The 20,226-nt window shown below is 42.3% G+C and overlaps 1 pseudogene; it reads left to right on the top strand.

Moving 5' to 3' along the window:
- Nucleotides 1-3,693: 3,693 nt before the first annotated feature.
- On the top strand, nt 3,694-10,438 carry LOC148054157 (uncharacterized; annotated as a pseudogene).
- The last annotated feature ends 9,788 nt before the right edge of the window (nt 10,439-20,226 follow it).

The raw sequence follows: 20,226 nt of genomic DNA, 5'->3' as shown, positions 1-20,226 counted from the left end.
CCTAAACATGACCACACGACCAGAAGTAGATATTATAGTTACCCCATGGCTCCCAGAGTTGGGGGGAACACCACGCCTCGTATTAAGAGCCCTTTTGGATACAGGAGCGGACGTTACAGTAATCCCATCACATCTATGGCCAGATGATTGGCCACTCGAACCGAGAGGTTCACTGCAAGGTGTGGGAGGCATGCAGACCTCGCATCAAAGCAGGAACCCAATGCAAATTATGTTGAAGGATCCGGAATCCGGACAACCTAGGGTAGCATGGTGTAACCCCGTCATTGCTGAGTTACCCATTGTCATCTTGGGACGATGTTGCTTGCAGAAGATGAATATAGTGCTGCGTACAAATTTATCATAATGGCCACTGCCTGTGTCCGCCCATTAAAACTCACCTGGTTGACAGATAAACCAGCGTGGGTAGAGCAGTGGCCATAGACAGAGGAAAAGAGGGCGGCTGTTCGACAATTGGTACAACGAGAACTTGACGCAGGACACATCGAACCCTCTACAAGTCCCTGGAACACCCCCATTTTCGTGATAAAGAAAAAATCAGGAGCGTGGCAACTGCTACATGATCTACGCGCAGTTAATGCATGTATACAAGACATGGGCCCGCTACAAGCGGGCCTCCCTTCTCCGGCCATGATTCCACCTGACTATCAAATAGTGGTTATAGATATTAGAGATTGCTTTTTTAGTGTTCCCTTGCATGAAGAAGATAGAGTACGCTTTACCTTTACTGTTCCTGAGCCTAACAATCAACACCCGTGCGCCAGATATCAATGGAAGGTGTTACCCCAGGGCATGAAAAACTCACCAGTCTTGTGTCAAATTGCTGTAGCTGCTGCGATACGCCCTATTCGAGAAAATTTCCCTACGGTCATCATTTTCCATTACATGGATGACGTGTTATTGGCGTCCAACCAAGAGGAGTTACTGGAAAAGGCACGCGTGCAGCTGATAGTCAGTTTGGAGCGACATGGGTTACACATTGAGCCTCGGAAAACACAGGTAGGGCGTGCAGTAAAGTATTTAGGTACTCAACTGAGGCCACGAAGCGTGACAGCACAATCATTTGAAATTCGGACTACAGTGACAACACTCCATGAGGCGCAAAAATTAATTGGACAACTATTGTGGCTTAGAAACTTTATTCACCTTATATCAAGTCCTGAAAGGAGGAGATTCCCCCCTAGCTCCAAGGCTCTCGCAGTTATTTTACATTGGCAGGACTGTATGGAGCAACTTGGCATCCCACAAAAAATTAAAACAGATAATGGAGCGGCATATGTCAGCAAGAAGACAAAGGACTTTTGCGCGCGCTGGGATATTCAGTTGAGTCATGGCATTCCCTATAACAGTACGGGCCAAAGCATTGTAGAACGCGCGCACCGTACATTAAAAGAGTTACTTGACCGACTTAGGGAGGGGGAAAAGATAAGCCCAGGAACAGGGGTTCCCCCTCCCCTTGACCCTCCCTTATTTCAGGCACAGCGTCTGTTGACGACGGCACTAATTACCTTAAATCATACCATTCGAGGGAACACCTATAAAACCCAGACTGCAACCCAGGCACATTTCCGGCTCGATGAGAACGAAGGGCCTTACCCTTTGGTTCAAGTACGGGACCTGCAAACCCGTGAATGGGGGGGCCCTTATTCCCTCCGTTGCCTGGGACGTGGGTATGCGTGTGTGCAAACCGAGAAAGGGACGCTAGAATGGGTACCCAGTCGAAATATTCGGCCGTATAGACATTAATCAATCTATTGAGTCTTATCTTGACAGGTTACCATTTCCCTATGCATCCTGATGATGTGGGGGAGTAATGAGGGAGCTGCGACGAACTACTGGCTGGACTGGGCAAAATCCATGAACGTAACGGATGCGTGTCTGTATAAGTCTTACCATATATCGATTATTTTACGCGCAGCTTCCCCAGCAAGATCCAGAACTACTGGAGCTAAGGGAGGGGGAAACGTAGTAAAGATAAGGGCTGGCGACCGGAAGATCACGTGCTGTAGGGAAAGAGTTAAGGGTCGACCCTCCCTTGTCTCCGCCCCTTATAACATGACACGCCTACTGCTGGGGGTATAAAGCCCGGGTCGGCTGGAGATCTGGTGGGATAACCTTGATGTGTAGTGTTTGCTACACTTCTCCAGGCAACCTGTTCTAGTGCTCACTCACCCTCACTGTAAAAAAGTTTCCTGATGTTCAGACAGAACCTTCTGTGTTTCAGTTTGTGCCCATTGTCTTTGCCTCTTGTTCCGTCACTGTGCACCATTGAAAAGAGCCTGGCTCCATCTTCTTTGCACCCTTCCCCCAGGTATTTATATACATTGATGAGATCCCCCTGAGCCTTCTCTTCTCTAGGCTAAACAGTCCCAGCTCTCTCAGCCTTTCCTCATAAAGTGAGGTGCTCCAATCCCTTCATCATCTTCGTTGCCCTTTGTTGGACTCTCTCCAATATGTCCATGTCTCTCCTGTACTAGGGAGCCCAGAACTGGACACAGGACTCCAGGTATGGCCTCACCAGTGCTGAGTAGAGGGGAAGGATCACCTCCCTTGACCTGCTGTCAATGCTTTGCCTAATGCAGCCCAGGATGCCATTAGCCTTCTTTGTGGCAAGGGAACATTTCTGACTCAAAATATTCTATATTGTTAATAAGTTTGGAGTTCCCAGAATCCTATATTAACCAAGCCATTCTTGGTATTTGTGCAATGGGATCAGAAACTGGCCTGTACTGAGACTGGGAAGAAGAGTGGGAAGCCCCACTCTTTTGAGAAGTTTCTTATATAGCTTCTTTTAAATAGTTAAGAGATTAATGTATTTAATATGTTTATTTATGCAAGTATTATGTACCTAACATAATTTGACACACTATGAAATCCACCATTCTTTAGACTGCAGGGAAAAAAGTGCAGAAAGACAAACATACATAGACACTTCTTACTGGGATGCGCAAGTCCCATTGGAATCCAATTCTGGAGGATGCAGCTGTCAGTACTGTCTCCACCATAATACAGAAAACTTCCAATAAGCCAGAAATAAAATGTGCATTTCATGTTGCAGGCTAGAACCATCTTCATCATCCTCCATCATCATCATACACCAGACACCCTTTGTAGGTCAGAACCTAAATTTACCATAAGGACTCTCTTAACAAGACATCTTTTGACTATATGCCTATGATAGTATGCCAGAAAATGGAGTACCAATCTACATATAGCTCTGCTAAGACTATTGCAATGCTTTCTGCCCACCACACAAATCTTTTTTTCCTCTCAAGACAACTGGAATTCTGTCATTGAATTCATTGGTCCACACACAGGCCTCCATACATAAAAGTCACTCGGTCATGTGATGCTCTACCTTTCAAACAAGACATAAATGGAAGTACAAGTTAAACAACTTAGGTCATGCATGAATTATTAGGAGAGAAAACTCACTGTGAAAGCAGGGTCCCCAGATTAGAGCTCTCAATGTCTAATCTGTTAAAGATGAATTCTGAAGAGGAATAAGAATTTAGCAGCTTAAATGAGAATTGTCACGTCATGTCTGAGAAGCAATTGGTAGATGTTTATTACATCCTGACAGGTTTCAGTGTTTCTTGGTACTTTTTATTGGTGCATCTGAAGTTTTATTAGAACAAAGATTTAGATATATTGAGTGTTACTCTCTACCCACGCATGACAGGTATCTTTTTTGACACTTTAGCACTAGAAACTTCCAAAATCTGACCCAAGATGCTTCTTTCCAGCCTTGTATTTTGTTCAAAAGCTGAACATGGACCTTTTTCATAAGCACAGATATTTCTGTCTACCTGTGTTCCCCTGATATGCATTATCCTAAGAAAATAGTTGAGAGCAGGGAGATGACTTCACCCACTGCTTTGAGCAACTCAGCCCCATCTCGAGTACTGTGTGCAGTTTTGGGCGCCTCAATATAAGAAGGACATCAAACTATTAGAGTGTGTCCAGAGGAGGGAGACCAAGAGGGTGAAAGGTCTCAAGGGCAAGACTTATGAGGAGTGGCTCAGGTCACTTGGTTTGTTCAGCTTGGAGAAGAGAAGGCTGAGGGGTGACCTCATCGCAGTCTACAACTTCCTCAAGAGGGGCAGCAAAGGGGGAGGTGCTGACCTCCTCTTTCTGGTGACCAGTGACAGGACACGAGGAAATGGAATGAGGCTGTGTCAGGGGAAGTTCAGATTGGACCTTAGGAAAAGGTTCTTCACTGAGAGGGTGGTCGGTCACTGGAACTGGGTCCCCAGGGAAGTGGTCATAGCACCAAGCCTGTCAGAGTTCAAGGAGCATCTGGACGATGCTCTTAGTCATATGGTTTAGTTTTAGGCAGTCCTGCAAGGAACAGGGAGTTGGACTCGATGATCCTTATGGGTCCCTTCCAACTCAAGATATTCTATGATTCTATGAACTCGGCTAGGAAAGGTGTTAGAACAGCCATCACCTGCATCAGTTCTTTCCGTGGTCCCTTTGAATTTGATGACGCTGGATCTACAGCACTTTCTTTGCAGATATCAAACTGCTATCCTTCAAATAAGCTTTCAGGATAAGGCTGGTTTTGAGAGCTAGAATCTGTCTCCTAAAACCTCAGTTATTTTAAAGGCAGCAAGTTTTTTCTTTGCTTGAAAATATGCTGAGAAATGGTGTTGCTGAGATTGGAAGTAACTAAACTTAAGAGCAAATCCTGTATCTATCTCACACAGGTCCGTCCAACATCCATTTATGTGCTTAATCATATTAACCCTGTGCAAGCTTACTGGCATGGAAAGAATAGTATACTTGTACTGTAGATTTGAAACATTTTAACCAAAAGGATCTTGTGAAGAACAGGGGGAAAAAAAGCGTCTCCATTTTTGTACTGCCACTGCATACAATTTACCACAGCAAACTGTCATTTTTCTTCCTCCATCTCTTCACCCTCCACACACAAAAGCCTTTTGTCAGCAATAAAATGTTGAGAAAATCAATGCAATTGATTTTTCCATAGTTTATTCTTTTCATTTATATACCAATTTATGCAAGCATACATACAAGTGCCCTGCATCCCGTCAGATCTTAAACCTGTTAGAGTGGGCCACGAAAATGGTCAGAGGGCTGGAACACCTCTCCTATGACAAAAGGCCGAGGAGAAGAGAAGGCTCCGGGGAGACCTTATTGCGGCCTTTCAATACTTAAATAGGGCTTATAAGAAAGATGGAGAAAGACTTTTTACCAGGGTCTGTATTGATAGGACAAGGGGCAATGGTTTTAAGCTGCAAGAGGGTAGATTTACATTGGACATAAAGAAGAAATTTTTTACACTGAGGGTGGTGAGACACTGGAACAGTTTGCCCAGAGAAGCTGTGGATGTCCCATCATTGGAAGAGTTCAAAGTCAGGTTGGACGGGGCTTTGAGCAACCCGATCGAGTGAAAAATGTCCCTGTCCATGTCAGGCGGGTTTGGATTAGATGATCTTTAAAGGTCCCTTCCAACCCAAACCATTCTATGATTCTATGATCTTCAGAAGAGAGAATTATCTTTGCCCAGCCATTTGTTATTGCCTTGAAGACAACTCTTACATAGACAGACTCCTACCTGCTTTCATAAAAATGAAAATTTCTACTTAAAAGTCTGTTTTAATATAAAATGAGCCTAAAAACTACTAGTATGATTGTTTAATAGAGTTGGAAAGTTCCAAAATACTTTTTGCACTTTCTAAGCACACCCACTCACCCACCCACCCCAGGGATCTGCTATTAAATCATTCTACTAATTACAGAAACTTTGAAAAAGAAATAGCAACAAAACCTTTGGAGTCTCTAGTGCAAAAACAAGGAGTAAGTGTGTCTAACCAAGGGAAATAAATAATCCTGTAGATATTTAGGAACTCGGCAACAGAAGATTGACAGCCATCATCTGGATCACTGAATTAAATTCTTTCCTTCCCTGCTGACTTTAGGCAGACCATATGTGAGGTGGGTGGAATAATTGTTTAGTGCACACATACCACAAAATGCTTTCCAGCAATTCAATAACTCTTTTCAACCACTGGCATAATACCCAAATCCATAAACCATAAAGTGCTATAGGAAGGGAGAAGGAGAGCTTAAGGGCATCACTGCTGTCCTAAATACCTGTAGCCAGGTCACTTCCCTAAGGAACAGGAGCATACGCTCCACAAACCAACCAGAGGTAGTACACAGATCCCTCGTACTCCCTAGAAATCTCAGGTATGAGAAAATCATTTCCAGATCTGAATCTAGTCATTTTTCCATTCTGAGCATATAAGGAAGATAGATTTTTCAGTGCAATGGAATCTTCTGCCCAACATTCCACCTCTAATAGTACCCTATCATTTCAGATGTTTCAGAGGAAAGTGTAAAAATCTGCAGAATGTCTTTAGGGAAAGAGAAGTCCTGCTCTGCCGCCTCTGCAGTGGACCATCAGAAGCTCCAAAACATGGGATCAACATAAAGATAGTGCTAAAAATGCAATCAACAAGCAAAGATTAAGTTCCTTTTTTCTGTTTTTTTGCCCCATTAGCTTGATTTCAAGACTATTTCAAACTGCTTTTGTTGGCTGCAGAGGCAGTGATTTCAGAAATAGCTCAAATCAATCATTAGCTTCATACTGAGCAACTATTTGAGAAAAATACTTTAAATTGACTTTCATTGCTCCTCCTATTTTCAGTGCAGCCATCAGATTAATTATAGCTATGGGGTTTTTTGCGGGTTTTTTTGCTAGTTGTTGGAGATAAAAGGTCATATTATATTCATGGACATGTCTTCAGGGAGCTATATTTTTATGATTTCAAAATACCAGAGATCTGAATACGACACCTTTAAAATATTTGAAGAGCGCAAGACAAGTTTTACACCAGTTCAGTCAATCAGACTGCAGTATAAAGTGAGCTAAGGTTAACAAATGAAATTAAAACAAATGCTAAAAAAAGCAGAAGAAAAAGATTAAAAATCCAAAGAGAAGTAACACATCACAGAATAAGTGTAAATTATGAGCCATAATTGCTACCAAAAATGAAAAAGTCAGTGCATTAAACTGTAGCACCAATTTTCATCAAACAGCTTTCACATACAGTAAATAATATGCAGAGCATGGGAATTTCCTCCTTGTGCTGGTTTTGGCTGGGATAGAGTTAATTTTCTTCATAGAAGCTAGTATGGGGCTATGTTTTGGATTTGTGCTGGAAACAGTGTTAATAATACAGGGATGATAATACAGGGATGCTGAGCAGTGCTTACACCAAGTCAAGGCCTTTTCTGCTTCTCACACCACCCCACCAGCAGTAGACTGGGGGTGCACAAGCAGTTGGGAGGGGACCAAAGGGATATTCCATACCATATGACATCATGCTCAGCATATAAAGCTGGGGGAAGAAGAAGGAAGGGGAGGACGTTCGGAGTGATGGCATTTTTGTCTTCCCAAGTAACTGTTATGCATGATGGAGCCCTGCTTTCCTGGAGATGGCTGAACACCTGCCTACCGATGGGAAGTAGTGAATGAATCCTTCTTTTGCTTTGCTTGCGCGCACAGCTTCTGCTTTCCCTATTAAACTGTCTTTATCTCAACCCACAAGTTTTCTCACTTTTACTCTTCTGATTCTCTCCCCCATCCCATTGTGGGGGGAGTGAGTGAGTGTCTGTGTGGTGCTTAGTTTCTGGCCGGGGTTAAACCAAGACACTGAATTTCTGGTCTTTTCACAAAGTCACTGCATGTTGATTTTCTGAAGAAAAAGAGCAAAATTTTGTTGCTCTTTCTAGGATTCTCAGTGCAACAGTCTGAGAGACTTACCTGCTTGCTAGCAGTGTGAACATCAGTCTGTAAAAATAAGTGTGTGCACAGGAAAGGTACATTCTTAGTTTAGTCCTAGATCTGTCAGAGGTTGCTGTACATCTTTTATTTTCTTTTTCCAGCATTCTCCCATGTGAATCTTAATTGCTCCTTAGTTCACCAATCTCTTTGTTTATATTTGTCCTCTTTACAGTGTCTGTAGCATTCCAGTTACAGATTTCTATTCCAGAATGGATTTGACAACTTTTCTGAGAGAGTTTCTGTTCTCAGTAAATGTCTCTATTATACTCTTCTGAATACTCATTTCATCTTAATAGCATCAATGCATTGAGGAAGAAGATGAAACTCCTATAGTATCTGCCCATTCTGACAGAATGATGGAAGTGAGACCTTTATCCTAAATGTAATGTATTTTGATAAAGATAGAAAGTAAACTTTGATGTTTTATTTCTCCTCAGATTAGTTCTAGCCCCTGCCTCGAAGCTGGCACACAAGTGCTTTGATTAATACTTTTTATCAGGTTAAACATCCTAAATTCTTGTTCAGTAGCCATATTTTTGGGCTGTAAAAATCTTCTGTAGTCAGCTATGTACATAAAAGCACAGAAAATATGACTTGAATACTAGTTTGTTCTGTGCCCCAAGTCAGGATAAACTATACCAATCTCAAACTCTCCAATCAAGAATAGTTGATAACCTCCCCAGGCAATCTGTTCTAGTACCTCACCTTCCTTACCCTTAGGAAGTTTTTCCTAATCTTATCTAATGCTCTCTTCTGCAGTTTAAATCCAGTGCCTCTTATTCTAACTGCTACTGATGCAGAGAAAAAGATGTTCTCTTCCTTTCTGCACTTTTTTTAATGTATTTGAACACTGCTGTCATTTGAACAATGCTATCATTGAACATTCTATCATGCCTATCAGTTTTATCTGATAAGCAATCCCAGTTCTTTTAATCTTTCCTCATAGGTCACGCTTTCTAGATATCTGATTATTCTAGTTTGCTTTCTGGACTTTTCTGAATCGTTTCACATTTTTTCCTTGAAGGTATTTTTTAGGGTTTGTTTTTTTCCATGAGGAAGCTGGGTTTGTTTAACCTGGAGAAGGCTGGGGGTGGACCGGTTGCTTTCTTTAGCTACCTAATAGTGTATAGAGAAGACAAAGCCAGATTCTTCTGAGGTGCCCAGTGAAAGGATGTGAGGTAATGGTCACAGATTGCAACAAAGGAAATTTTAACTGGATACCAGGAGTGAGAGTGGTCAAGCACTGGAACAGGGGCCCTGTGAAACCTCCATCCTTAGAGCTTTTTCAAACCTCAGCTGGACAGGACCTTGAGCAACCTGACCTAGCTTTGAAGCTAGCATTGCTTTGAGCAGAGTGTTTGACTAGATGACCTCTAGACGTCCTTTCCAGTCTAAATTATTTTGTGAATCTGTGTTGCCTAAAGCTGATCGTGATTTGGCATAGTCAGCAGGATGGCAAGTAGTATCACTGATTACTTATGAAAGCATGGAATAAATCCAAGTCCCAGATTTTCAGAAGAATGGGCTCGTGATAATTGGCATGATTGGGAAGCTATGGAAAAACAGCTAAATACAGACCAAGGGCATATAAAGAATGGAAAAGGGAAAGGAATTACTTGCAAAATGCTAGGTATTTGTTTAGAAGCTGCTCATCAATATAGGAAGAATAACAATAAAAGAGAACAGGACCTAAAAGAAGAAATAGAAGGCAGAAAGGCAGCTGAATTAATACTGTCTTTGAAAATTGAACAGCTGCAGAAACAGTTACAGGAGGAAAAGGAAAGCAAACAAAAATTAGAAGAAAAGGTCGAAATGATGCTTATGCAGGCTCCTCATCCCCCTGACATTGTACAGATTAGAAAATTAATTGCAACCCCGGAAGAATGGGATGGGAATATATGGGGTAACTCAGATAATAGTGATTCAGGAGATGATGACTCTTTACTTTCTTCAAATCCCCCTGAATATGAAGCCAGATCTATTATTAAAAGAGAAATATCTGAAGGACCTTGGGGTGGTGCTCCACGATACATTGTACGAGCCACTCCCTAGGATCCAATACAACTGGCAAATTTATAAGAAAAATATGGCACAAAGCCAGGTGAAACTGAAACAGAGTATTTGTGGTGAGACTACCTGAGTGGCAGTGACCGAATAATGCTGGCTGGAGATGAAACAAATGGTTTTTGGGGTCCAGGAGTTCTCTTAAATTTAGGACAATACCTGGCAGATGGATCCCATTCTATTACTAGCAGGATAGCTTATTGGGCTGGAGGAATAGATTCTATGGAACGAGGTGAACCCTCCATAATCCCCATAAGATCTCTTAACAAGCTCTCTACAGCCATCACAAAAGCTGCCTGCATACAAGCCATGCATAGATGAGAACTCGGTGATATCCCAATACCTGCTGCAATTGATTATACGATGCTAAAATCACAACTTAGAGGACCCCCAGCAGTTCTTAAACCCTACATAATTGCAAAGTGGGATGAAATTAGAAGAGACACAGAACACAATGAGGGATTAGGTGAAAATGATCCCCACAACCATATCCGTACCTGGGCAGAATTAATGCATGACATTTTAAAAAAATGCCTGTGAAATGGGGTGGGACAACCCATTGACCGAAAAATCAGACCCAAAGCCCCAAACAGGAGAACACCGAGTGAGACCAGTAAAAACATCCCCACAGGGACCAGGAATTAGACCAAGGGAAAATATACCTAAGGACCCTCAAACTTCACCTAAAGACCCTCAAGCAGAATCCCGAGAAAGGAGAAATGAGCTGCAGAAGTAAGCATTAGCACTAGGCACTCCCAAAGCTGCGATTCAGAGACAGACTACTGTCATCATCCTGAGTCTAGTTCAAGCGTTCCAGAAACGCGATGATGGCAAAAGGAGAGAGCGTACTCCGGTGCCATCGCCCACTCCAAGAAAGAGCGATAGCCCTTTCCTCCCCCTTAGGGATGAATTGCAAAACATGAGGCCAAAGAACGAGTAATGCCAGGATGGCAACTGGGCCTGCCTGTCGGGAAAGTGGAGGCTTATCAGTAGATAAGTGATGACAGCCCATACATTTTGATTCCAGTTGGTCCTCAAAGACAATTGGTAAAGTTTTTATCTATATACGGGAGCACAAATTTCAATATTAACACAACAGGATGCCGAGATGCTGGGTGTACGACCTGGACAGCAAAGAGTTAAAATTACTGGAGTGAATGGGGCAAGTGCTATTTGCAAACCGTGAAAGTTAATTTATGGCTCCCAGGCGAGAAGCGCATGTTGTCTACTCGCTTTGCAATTAAAAAGCACAATGAAAATATTTTGGGCTTTGATGTTTCGACTGGACAAAACTGGCACTTGCCAGACAGCAGCATGTGGTTCTTTGGTTCAAATATTAACCCAAACCCTGATAAAAATTGGGAAACTACAGTGCGTGTACTCCGCGCTGCCCCTGCACTCCCTGATTCAAAGGTTACTAATGTACCGCAATATCCGATTTCTGCTGTGGCACGAAACGGGATTTCTGAAGTAATAGCAGACTTAGAAAAATGAGACATTATTTCCAGAACCCACCCCCCATACAATGCACTCATCTGGCCAGTCCGAAAGCCAGATGGGAGATGGCGTCTGACAATTGATTATTGGCACTTAAATGCCAACACAGCTCCGCTAACAGCTGCAGGACCTAATATTGCAACTTTAACAGCCACATTACAAGCGGCCGCACACCCATAGATGGCAGTGCTAGATGTGAAGGATATGTTCTTTATGGTCCCCTTGCAGGAGAAGGATAAAGAGAAATTTGCTTTTACTTGGGAAGGTCAACAATACACCTTTAACAGACTTCTACAGGGGTATAAACATTCACCTACAATTGCTCATGCTGCGCTTGCTGAACTCTTACAAACAGTCTCACTCCCTCAAGATGTGAATCTGTACCAATATATAGATGATATCCTAATCAGAGGGACCTCCCCTGAAAAGGTGGGGGAAGAGGTAGCAGCAGTGTGGCAAACACTACATAAAGCAGAAGTTGAAATTCCACCTGAAAAATGTCAGGGACCGAATAGAGAAGTAAAATTTTTAGGTACTTGGTGGATTGCAGGTAGTGCAGCAATCCCACCGGACACCCTAAGTAAAATAGAACAATTGCAGATGCCCCAATCTAGGAAGGAATTACAACAATTTATGGGTACTTTAGGGTATTGGAGAAAACACGTACCTGGATTTTCTATCATTGCTCGCCCAGTGTATTCACTTTTACGAAAGGGAAAACCGTGGGAGTGGAACCCAGAGGATGAAGAGGCAGTCAAAACTTTGATACAGGAACTAAAGACATATCAGTCACTGGGGCCAGTACACCCCCACAACCCTATTATAGCAGAATGGGTTTTTGCAGAACATGGTACTTATTGCAATCTATTCCAGACTGGGCCGAGCAAGCCAAAAAGACCTTTAATGTTTAGCTTGACTGCATTTAAAGAGACAGAACAAAGATATTCCGAGTGGGAAAAGGGACTTTTGTCTTTAATCCGAGCAGTTAAACAAGTTGAGCCACTAAGGGGTAACCCGTCCGGAAAAACCCTGCTGAGACTTGTATTGTTTTCCCTTTCCAGGAACAATACCGGGAATGATGCCAGCACACCTCCCCTGGAGATCGGGTTAACCATTGAAGGATTGCTTATCCTTCTCGCAGAAGCAATCATCGTCAGCATGGACCAAATTTGGCTTATACACCAACAAACCCAACACACGGGGTGGAGACCCTCACTTCCTTTATTTATGCTAATCAATATGGTAACTATAGTACATTCTGCACCATACATGTTTCTCAGTTGTGGGTGCAATCTACTGTAACAGCAATTATAAAGGAAGGCGATGAGGGCACCTTGCCCACTGAAATTCCAGAGGTAATTTGGGATAATGCGACTCAATTTGAAAGGGAATTCCAATCCTGGTGGCGTCTAGTCAATTTTACCTATGACCACACCGAAAGTAAAGCCACAGCTTTTGTTTTGACAATACACAATGCTTCGGTATACACTATATACCCAATCATTGCGCTGGGGTTAAATCACAATGGAACTGTCCTCCTGAATTTTACCAAAATCATAGGATGCAACTTTAACTATTCAGCTCCTGTCACAACTCACCAATTGTTACAATCTAACTATACATCGTATCAAGATTTATTGCCTGCCCCCATGGAATGAATCTCACATTGGTGAGAAAACTGTTGCAACATGATGACCTGAGTCAATTGCTAAAATGAATTCGGAACAACAGACAAAAAAAACCTAATTACTGTCCATCATGATGCAGAAGAGATACACCATGTCCTAGAAAGAGTGAAGAAAGATGGAAAACATCACTGGTAGGAAACTCTTTTTGGATGGTCCCCAACAGCAAGTGGAATTCTGAATTTGATGCTGCATCCAACTGTAGTTTTGTCGATTTTGACCTTATTGTGTTTATTGCTTATAATCATTCTGTATATCAGAGTTTGGCAAAAGATGAAACAAATTACATCAATCCAGCATGTAAAACGTATACAATCAACTGATTTTGTATGTAACCTGGTATATAACTAACATTAATTAGAACACTTTAAGATAATTGGACTCTTACCACTGATCTACAACATGCCACATATTTATAACATAGAGGCAAGAGGTAACTGTACTACCATTCTATGAGTCAATAAAGTAGATTGACTGTAGTCATGGTGTGGAGTGTGACAGATGCGCTCGACCCCTTGACCAGGCTGGCGATGGTTTGGTGCAGGCTCCGGAAGAGGTAAAGGCTGTAGCTGGGCTGTGAACTCCTCCAGTTTCAATCTGTTCTCTGAAAACCCACAAAGGAGCAGGGTGGTACAGTGAGCATCGATGCATATGAGCTTGGAACACCAATCATGCAATTGACACATGAATAGCAGGTGGCTTTTCCAAGACTCCTTTATCAAGGAACAAAGAAAGTTGTGGGTATGAGGAGTCTCCTGCATACCTTTTCTATCACATGTAATTTGACTACAAGCCAACCACTTTATCCTATAAATATGACAGCCTAAGTGAGTCTTCTTGGAGTTCTCCCTGCTAGTCAGTGTGGCTGCATGGCGGTGATCTCCCCTTGAGCTGGGACACCTCTCAAGGTTGCTCCTCAAGGCAGAGAGACCTCTTACCAATGGCAGATCTTTGGTAAGCAACTGATATCGCGCATAACCTTGTAGTATGGTAACTTGGTTTTTGTCTTGGTAACTTTGCATGCTGAATTGCTGCTAATGAAACATTATATGAATTTTGCACGTACAATCCCATAAACATAAACCGTTGACCAAGTCTGAGACTAGGATTAGATCCAGCTGCACCTAGACTCCTCGACTCCTCTCTGAGGAAGGAGTTCAGAAAGCAAGGGGGTCTACTCTGAACCTCGTGACTCAACGGGAGGGTCTTCCTTACTCTTTGCATCTCCGGTCTCTCTGTGAATCATTTTAACTCAAGTGTAACTCAGTTTTCCTTTGTATGATTCTTCCATGCAGTAATTAATAGAGTGAACCTTGCCACCGAACTTTGTTAAGTCGCACTTTTATAACATCGTATTAAAACCACTTTTGCTGATACCTTTGTTGGTGATTCCTTAAGCATTCTAAATCACCCATTCGCGACAAATTGGCGTAGACAGCATGATCCTAAATCAGGATTTGCGACAAATTGGCACAGTTGGCAGGATCCTAAATCAGGATTCATGACAATACTCTGCATCGATAATGCCGATTTGTAATTAAATGACAAATTGCAGACAGCATATGATAAAGAAGGATGCAGAAACAAAACAAAAAGTCCAGCTTACCATATTTGAGATCTTTCCTGTTGAGATGGCAAAGGAAATGAACTAGAGGCTAGCTATACGATATAAAGTAGAAAGGTTTGATTTTTTTTTTTTTTTTAGGACATTCTGTGGGAAGGTTTAGTCAGGTTAGGTGATCCTCCATGTTAGTTAGAAGAGGAACCAAATATGCTAGGTTATTCAAGAAGGCATGAAACGAGCATAAAAAGGGAACTAGAAATGACTGTAGTAGCTGAATTCTGAATAACCTAAATGTTCTCAGAAAAAAATTAGCCTGTTGTTACTGAAGCATGGTGGAGAGACTTGCAGGGCAGAGATGATGAAACCAGGAGCTCTGACCACTGTAACTGGAAAGTCAACAGAGATCTGTCAGAAAGGGCATTGTTTGTTTTGAGGTTACTGTCAACTTTATAGAAAATGATTCTGAACAGTTATGGAGGAAAGTCCTAATACAGCACAAGGGAACAAACATCAGATAGTATGCTACAAGCTACAAATGACACTAATTACACTAAGAAATTGCACAAATTATACTAAATTACACTAAGATTAAACAAGATGGCACCATCTGAACCGTCTATCTAGATATAAAAGAAAGGAAGCAAGCTATGTTACTGGGGCATAAAACTGTCTGAATGACATCTGAGGTCTCATGCTGCCAGAGCAGACAGAAGTTTTAAAACTCATTTTTCAATTTTCTAATGTAAAAGTAGTTGCATTCAACGTGGGGAAACTCAGTATTAGACTTCAGCTTGACAGATAAAGATCATGGATTTCAAAAACTACTAGTTTAAATGTGGTTGCATTTCTGTTGTGCAAACAAAATGATGACTGAATGCAAGTACTTTTTAAAAAAAATAAAATATCTGTATGTCTTAAAGAGAAAATGTTTTATAACATTGAAAACAACTTGGAGACAAACCAGCTAACGATGTATTCAAGCAGAAAAATATGAATAACTGGGTTTCCTTACAGAAATATCATGCTACATGCTCCCAATCTACTTTTAGGGAATTGAAACAAGCAGCAGAAGTGTCATGTGTAATATACTAAATGATAGAAGGGAAGTAAAATATCTGTTAGAGTAGATAATTAAATATTTAGAAAGTACATGTGAGAGAGAAAAGGTGAAAAGTAGTCAAAATATATAGGAAAGAGTAGAGGGGAGTACAGAAAATTGATCTGAACAAAAACAGAAATAAAGTAAAACAATATATTAGAAGTCTATAGAGATCAAAATGAATTCTAAGAGTTGTATTCATTCATTAGCAAATTTAAAATTTATTCATTTCTAAATAGAAATGATGGGATTGTCGGTAGTAAAGGACTAGAAAGCAGACATTGTACTCCACACCTAGTAGTGGTGGTGATGATTTTTTTTTTCCTATTCTATAAGTAACTCCGAGGGATGTTAAACAGTTAAATCATCAGGTCTAAATTGCTTGAAGAGTTTGAAAATATTCTAAATAAGAGTGCTATAAAGAAGCTAGCTGGTGACCTCTCTGATCCTTTAACAATGGTTTGTAGTATGTTTTGAAACATATGGAATTCCACAGAAGTGAAGAAAGCTAATGTAAACCCAGTATTTTTTAAAGGGTGCTTTTGATGCTATGCATAATTATGAGTCAGTGACGTGAAATAACAGAATCGTTGATAAAGTTTTAATAATAATTAGTAAAGAATTAATAAAGAATTAATGGAAAGTAATATAAAACCAAGGAAATGACTCCATCTTCTTTGTATCATCCCTTCAGGTATTTATAGACATTGATGAGATCCCCCTGAGCCTTCTCTTCTCTAGGCTAAATAGTCCCGGCTGTCTCAGCCTTTCCTCATAAGTGAGGTGCTCCAATCCCTTCATCATCTTCGTTGCCCTTTGTTGGACTCTCTCCAGTCTGTCCACGTCTCTCCTGTACTGGGGAGCCCAGAAGCTGACACAGGACTCCAGGTGTGGCCTCACCAGTGCTGAGTAAAGGGGAAGGATCATCTCCCTTGACCTGATGGCAATACTTTGTCTAATGCAGCCCAGGATAACATTAGCTTTCTTTGCAGCAAGGGCACATTGCTGGCTCATATTCAACTTGGTGTCCACCAGGACCCCCAGGTCTTTTTCTGCAAAGCTGCTTTCCAGCTGGGTGGCCCCCAGCATTTATTGGTGCATAGGGTTGTTCCTCCCCAGGTGCAGGACTTTGCACCACTTCCCCTTGTTGAACTTCATGAGGTTCCTGTCAGCCCATTTCTCCAGCCTGTCGAGGTTCTTCTGGATGGCATCACCACCCTCTGGTGTATCAGTCACTCCTCCCAGTTTTGTGTCATCTGCAAACTTGCTGAGGATATACTGTGCCCCATCATCCAGATCATTAATGGAGATGTGGAGATGTGGAGACATGGAGATTAGTGTCTGGAGAGCTGCCTGGCGGAAAAGGACCTGGGGGTGTTGGTTGACAGCCGCCTGAACATGAGCCAGCAGTGTGCTCAGGTGGCCAAGAGGGCCAATGGCATCCTGGCTTGTATCAGGAATAGTGTGGCCAGCAGGACCAGGGAGGTGATAGTGCCCCTGTACTTGGCCCTGGTGAGGCCGCACCTCAAATACTGTGTTCATTTTTGGGCCCCTCACTACAAGAAGGACATTGAGGTGCTGGAGGGTGTCCAAAGAATAGCAACGGAGTTGGTGAAGGGTCTGGAGCACAAGTCTTATGAGGAGCGGCTGAGGGAACTGGGGTTGTTTAGCCTGGAGAAGAGGAGGCTGAGGGGAGACCTTATTGCTCTCTACAACTACCTGAAAGGAGGTTGTAGTGAGGTGGGGGTCGGTCTCTTCTCCCAAGTAACAAGCGATAGGACAAGAGGAAACGGCCTCAATCTGCGCCAGGGGAAGTTTAGGTTGGATATTAGGAAAAATTTCTTCACTGAAAGGGTAGTCAGGCATTGGAACAGGCTGCCCAGGGAAGCGGTTGAGTCTGCATCCCTGGAGGTATTTAAAATACAGGTAGACGTGGTGCTCGAGGACATGGTTTAGTGGTGGACTTGGCAGTGATAGGTTAACGGTTGGACTCGATGATCTTAAGGGTCTTTTCTAACCTTAACAATTCTATGATTCTATGATTCTATGATTCGATGTTGAACAGGACTGGACCCAGGACTGACCCCTGGGGTACACCCCTAGTTACTGGCCTCCAGATGGACTTTGTGCCTCTGATCACCACCCTCTGGGCCCAGCTGTTCAGCCAGTTTTCAACCCACCCCACTGTCTGCTCATACAGCCCATACTTCATCAGCGTCTCTATGAGGATCTTAGGGGAGATGGTGTCAAAGGCCTTATTAAGGTCAAGGTAGACAATATCCACTGCTCTCTCTTCAGGCCAGTCATTTCATTGCAGAAGTTTATCAAGTTGGTCAAGCATGACTCCCCCTTGGTGAAGCCATGCTAACTGCTCCTGATGATTTTCTCATCCTTCATGTGCCTGGAAATGTTTCCCAGGATTAGCTGCTCCATCACCTTCTGTTGTGGTTTAACCCTAGTTGGCAACTAAGCACCACAAAGCCGCTCGCTTGCCCCTCCCCCCCCCCCCAGTGGGATGGGGGAGACAATTGGGAAAAAAAAAGTAAAACCTGTGGGTTGAGATAAAGACGGTCTAATAGGACAGCGGAGGAAGAGGAAATAATAATAATGATGATGATGATAGAATATAAAAAACAAGTGATGCACAATGCAATTGCTCACCACCCGCTGACAGATGCTCAGCCAGTCCCTGAACAGCGATCGCTGCCCCCCAGCCAACTCCCCCCAGTTTATATACTGAGCATGACATCGTATGGTATGGAATAGCCCTTTGGCCAGTCTGGGTCAGCTGTCCTGGCTCTGCTCCCTCCCAGCTTCTTGTGCACCTGGCAGAGCATGGGAAGCTGAAAAGTCCTTGACTAGTATAAACACTACTCAGCAACAACTAAAACATCAGTGTGTTATCAACATTCTTCTTATCCTAAATCCAAAACACAGCACTATACCAGCTAATAGGAAGAAAATTAACTCTATCCCAGCCGAAACCAGGTCACCTTCCCAGGAATCAAGGTGAGACTGACAGGACTGTACTTCCCTGGGTCCTCCTGCTTGCCCTTCTTGAACATGGGGGTGACATTTGCTTTCCTCCAGTCTTCGGGAACTTCTTGCAATCACCATGATTGATCGATTATCGAGAGTGGTGTTGCAATGACATCTGCCAGCTCCCTCAGCACTCGTGGGTGCATCCCATCAGGGCTCATGGACTTATACATGTCCAGTTTGCTTAAGTATTCCCTGACTGGATCCTCTTCCACCAAGGGTATGTCTTTCTTGCTCCAGCCTTTCCCCTTGGTGTCTGGGACCAGGGTTTCCTGAAGGCTGGTCTTGCTAGTAAAGACTGAAGCAAAGAAGGCATTCAGTAGCTCAGACTTTTCTATGTCGCGTGTAACCAGTTCCCCACCTCATTCAGCAGTGAGCCCACATCTTCCTTAGCCTTCCTTTTTTATAGAAGCCCTTCTCGTTGTCTTTGACATCCCTCACCAGATTAAATTCCATTTGGTCTTTGGCTTTCCTAACCCCATCCCTGCATGCTTAGACAGTGTCTTTGTATTCCTCCCAGGTTACCTGTCCCTGCTTCCACCTTGTGTATACTTCCTTTTTGATTTTGAGTTTTTCAGGTTTTTTCCTATTCATATCAAATAGTAAAATAGTCTTTACTGAAAAGCAGTGCTTGTAAATACCTTTTATTAGTAAAAAGCTATGCAGTGACTATTTGTGTCCAGCTGCCCACAGTTCAAGAAACATATAAATAAATTGTGCAAGCTTTAAAGAAGAGACATGCAAATTATTAAAGATGGGAAAATATTCTTCTTTAGGAAAACCTCAAAATTCTCAAATTGATTTAACATAACGGAGAGAGTACAGAAAAGCAATGATACAGAGCTCTTCTGTGTAGTAAGCAATTAAAACCAAAGGACTTAAAAGTAGAAATTTCTAGATTACATAGTGACCTTACAAACAAGCTAAACCTAGAAAATCATGTTTCCTCCTTAACCACTTTCTATGATTCTTATGATTGTTTGAATCACAAAATATCAGTGATGATTGAATTCATTTTTTTATAGCCTGGTAACTGCATGAGCAGTCATGTCACACAGCTTATTCAAATATTCTTTTTCTGGATTCTTGATCCTGTTTTTTTACAGATATTCTTCAGAATGGACTTCCAGCAATAGGAAAACGATTTGTGTGCTTTTTGAATTTTACATGTGCCACTCTATTTTGTTATCAACAGACTCAAATAATAAAGGCTCATGTGGCAATCTTTGCCACCCATAACAGCTCTTGCATTTTTTCCTACTTTGCTTGGCTTTTTATTGAACCCTGCTCTGATTTCAGATTTTTCCCTGTACTGGGTCTGGCTGGGATGGAGGTAATTATCTTCATAGCATCCTGTATGGTGCTGTATTTTAGATTTGTGTGTAAAACAGTGTTGATGATAACACTCCAGTGTTTTAGCTACTGCTGAACAATGCTTGCACAG

The sequence above is a fragment of the Nipponia nippon genome, unplaced genomic scaffold (assembly GCF_047370975.1).
Source record: "Nipponia nippon isolate SJK-2023a ecotype South Korea unplaced genomic scaffold, ASM4737097v1 scaffold_33, whole genome shotgun sequence".
In the NCBI taxonomy this organism is placed as follows: Eukaryota; Metazoa; Chordata; class Aves; order Pelecaniformes; family Threskiornithidae; genus Nipponia; species Nipponia nippon.
This window is presented reverse-complemented; position numbering and strand designations above follow the sequence as displayed.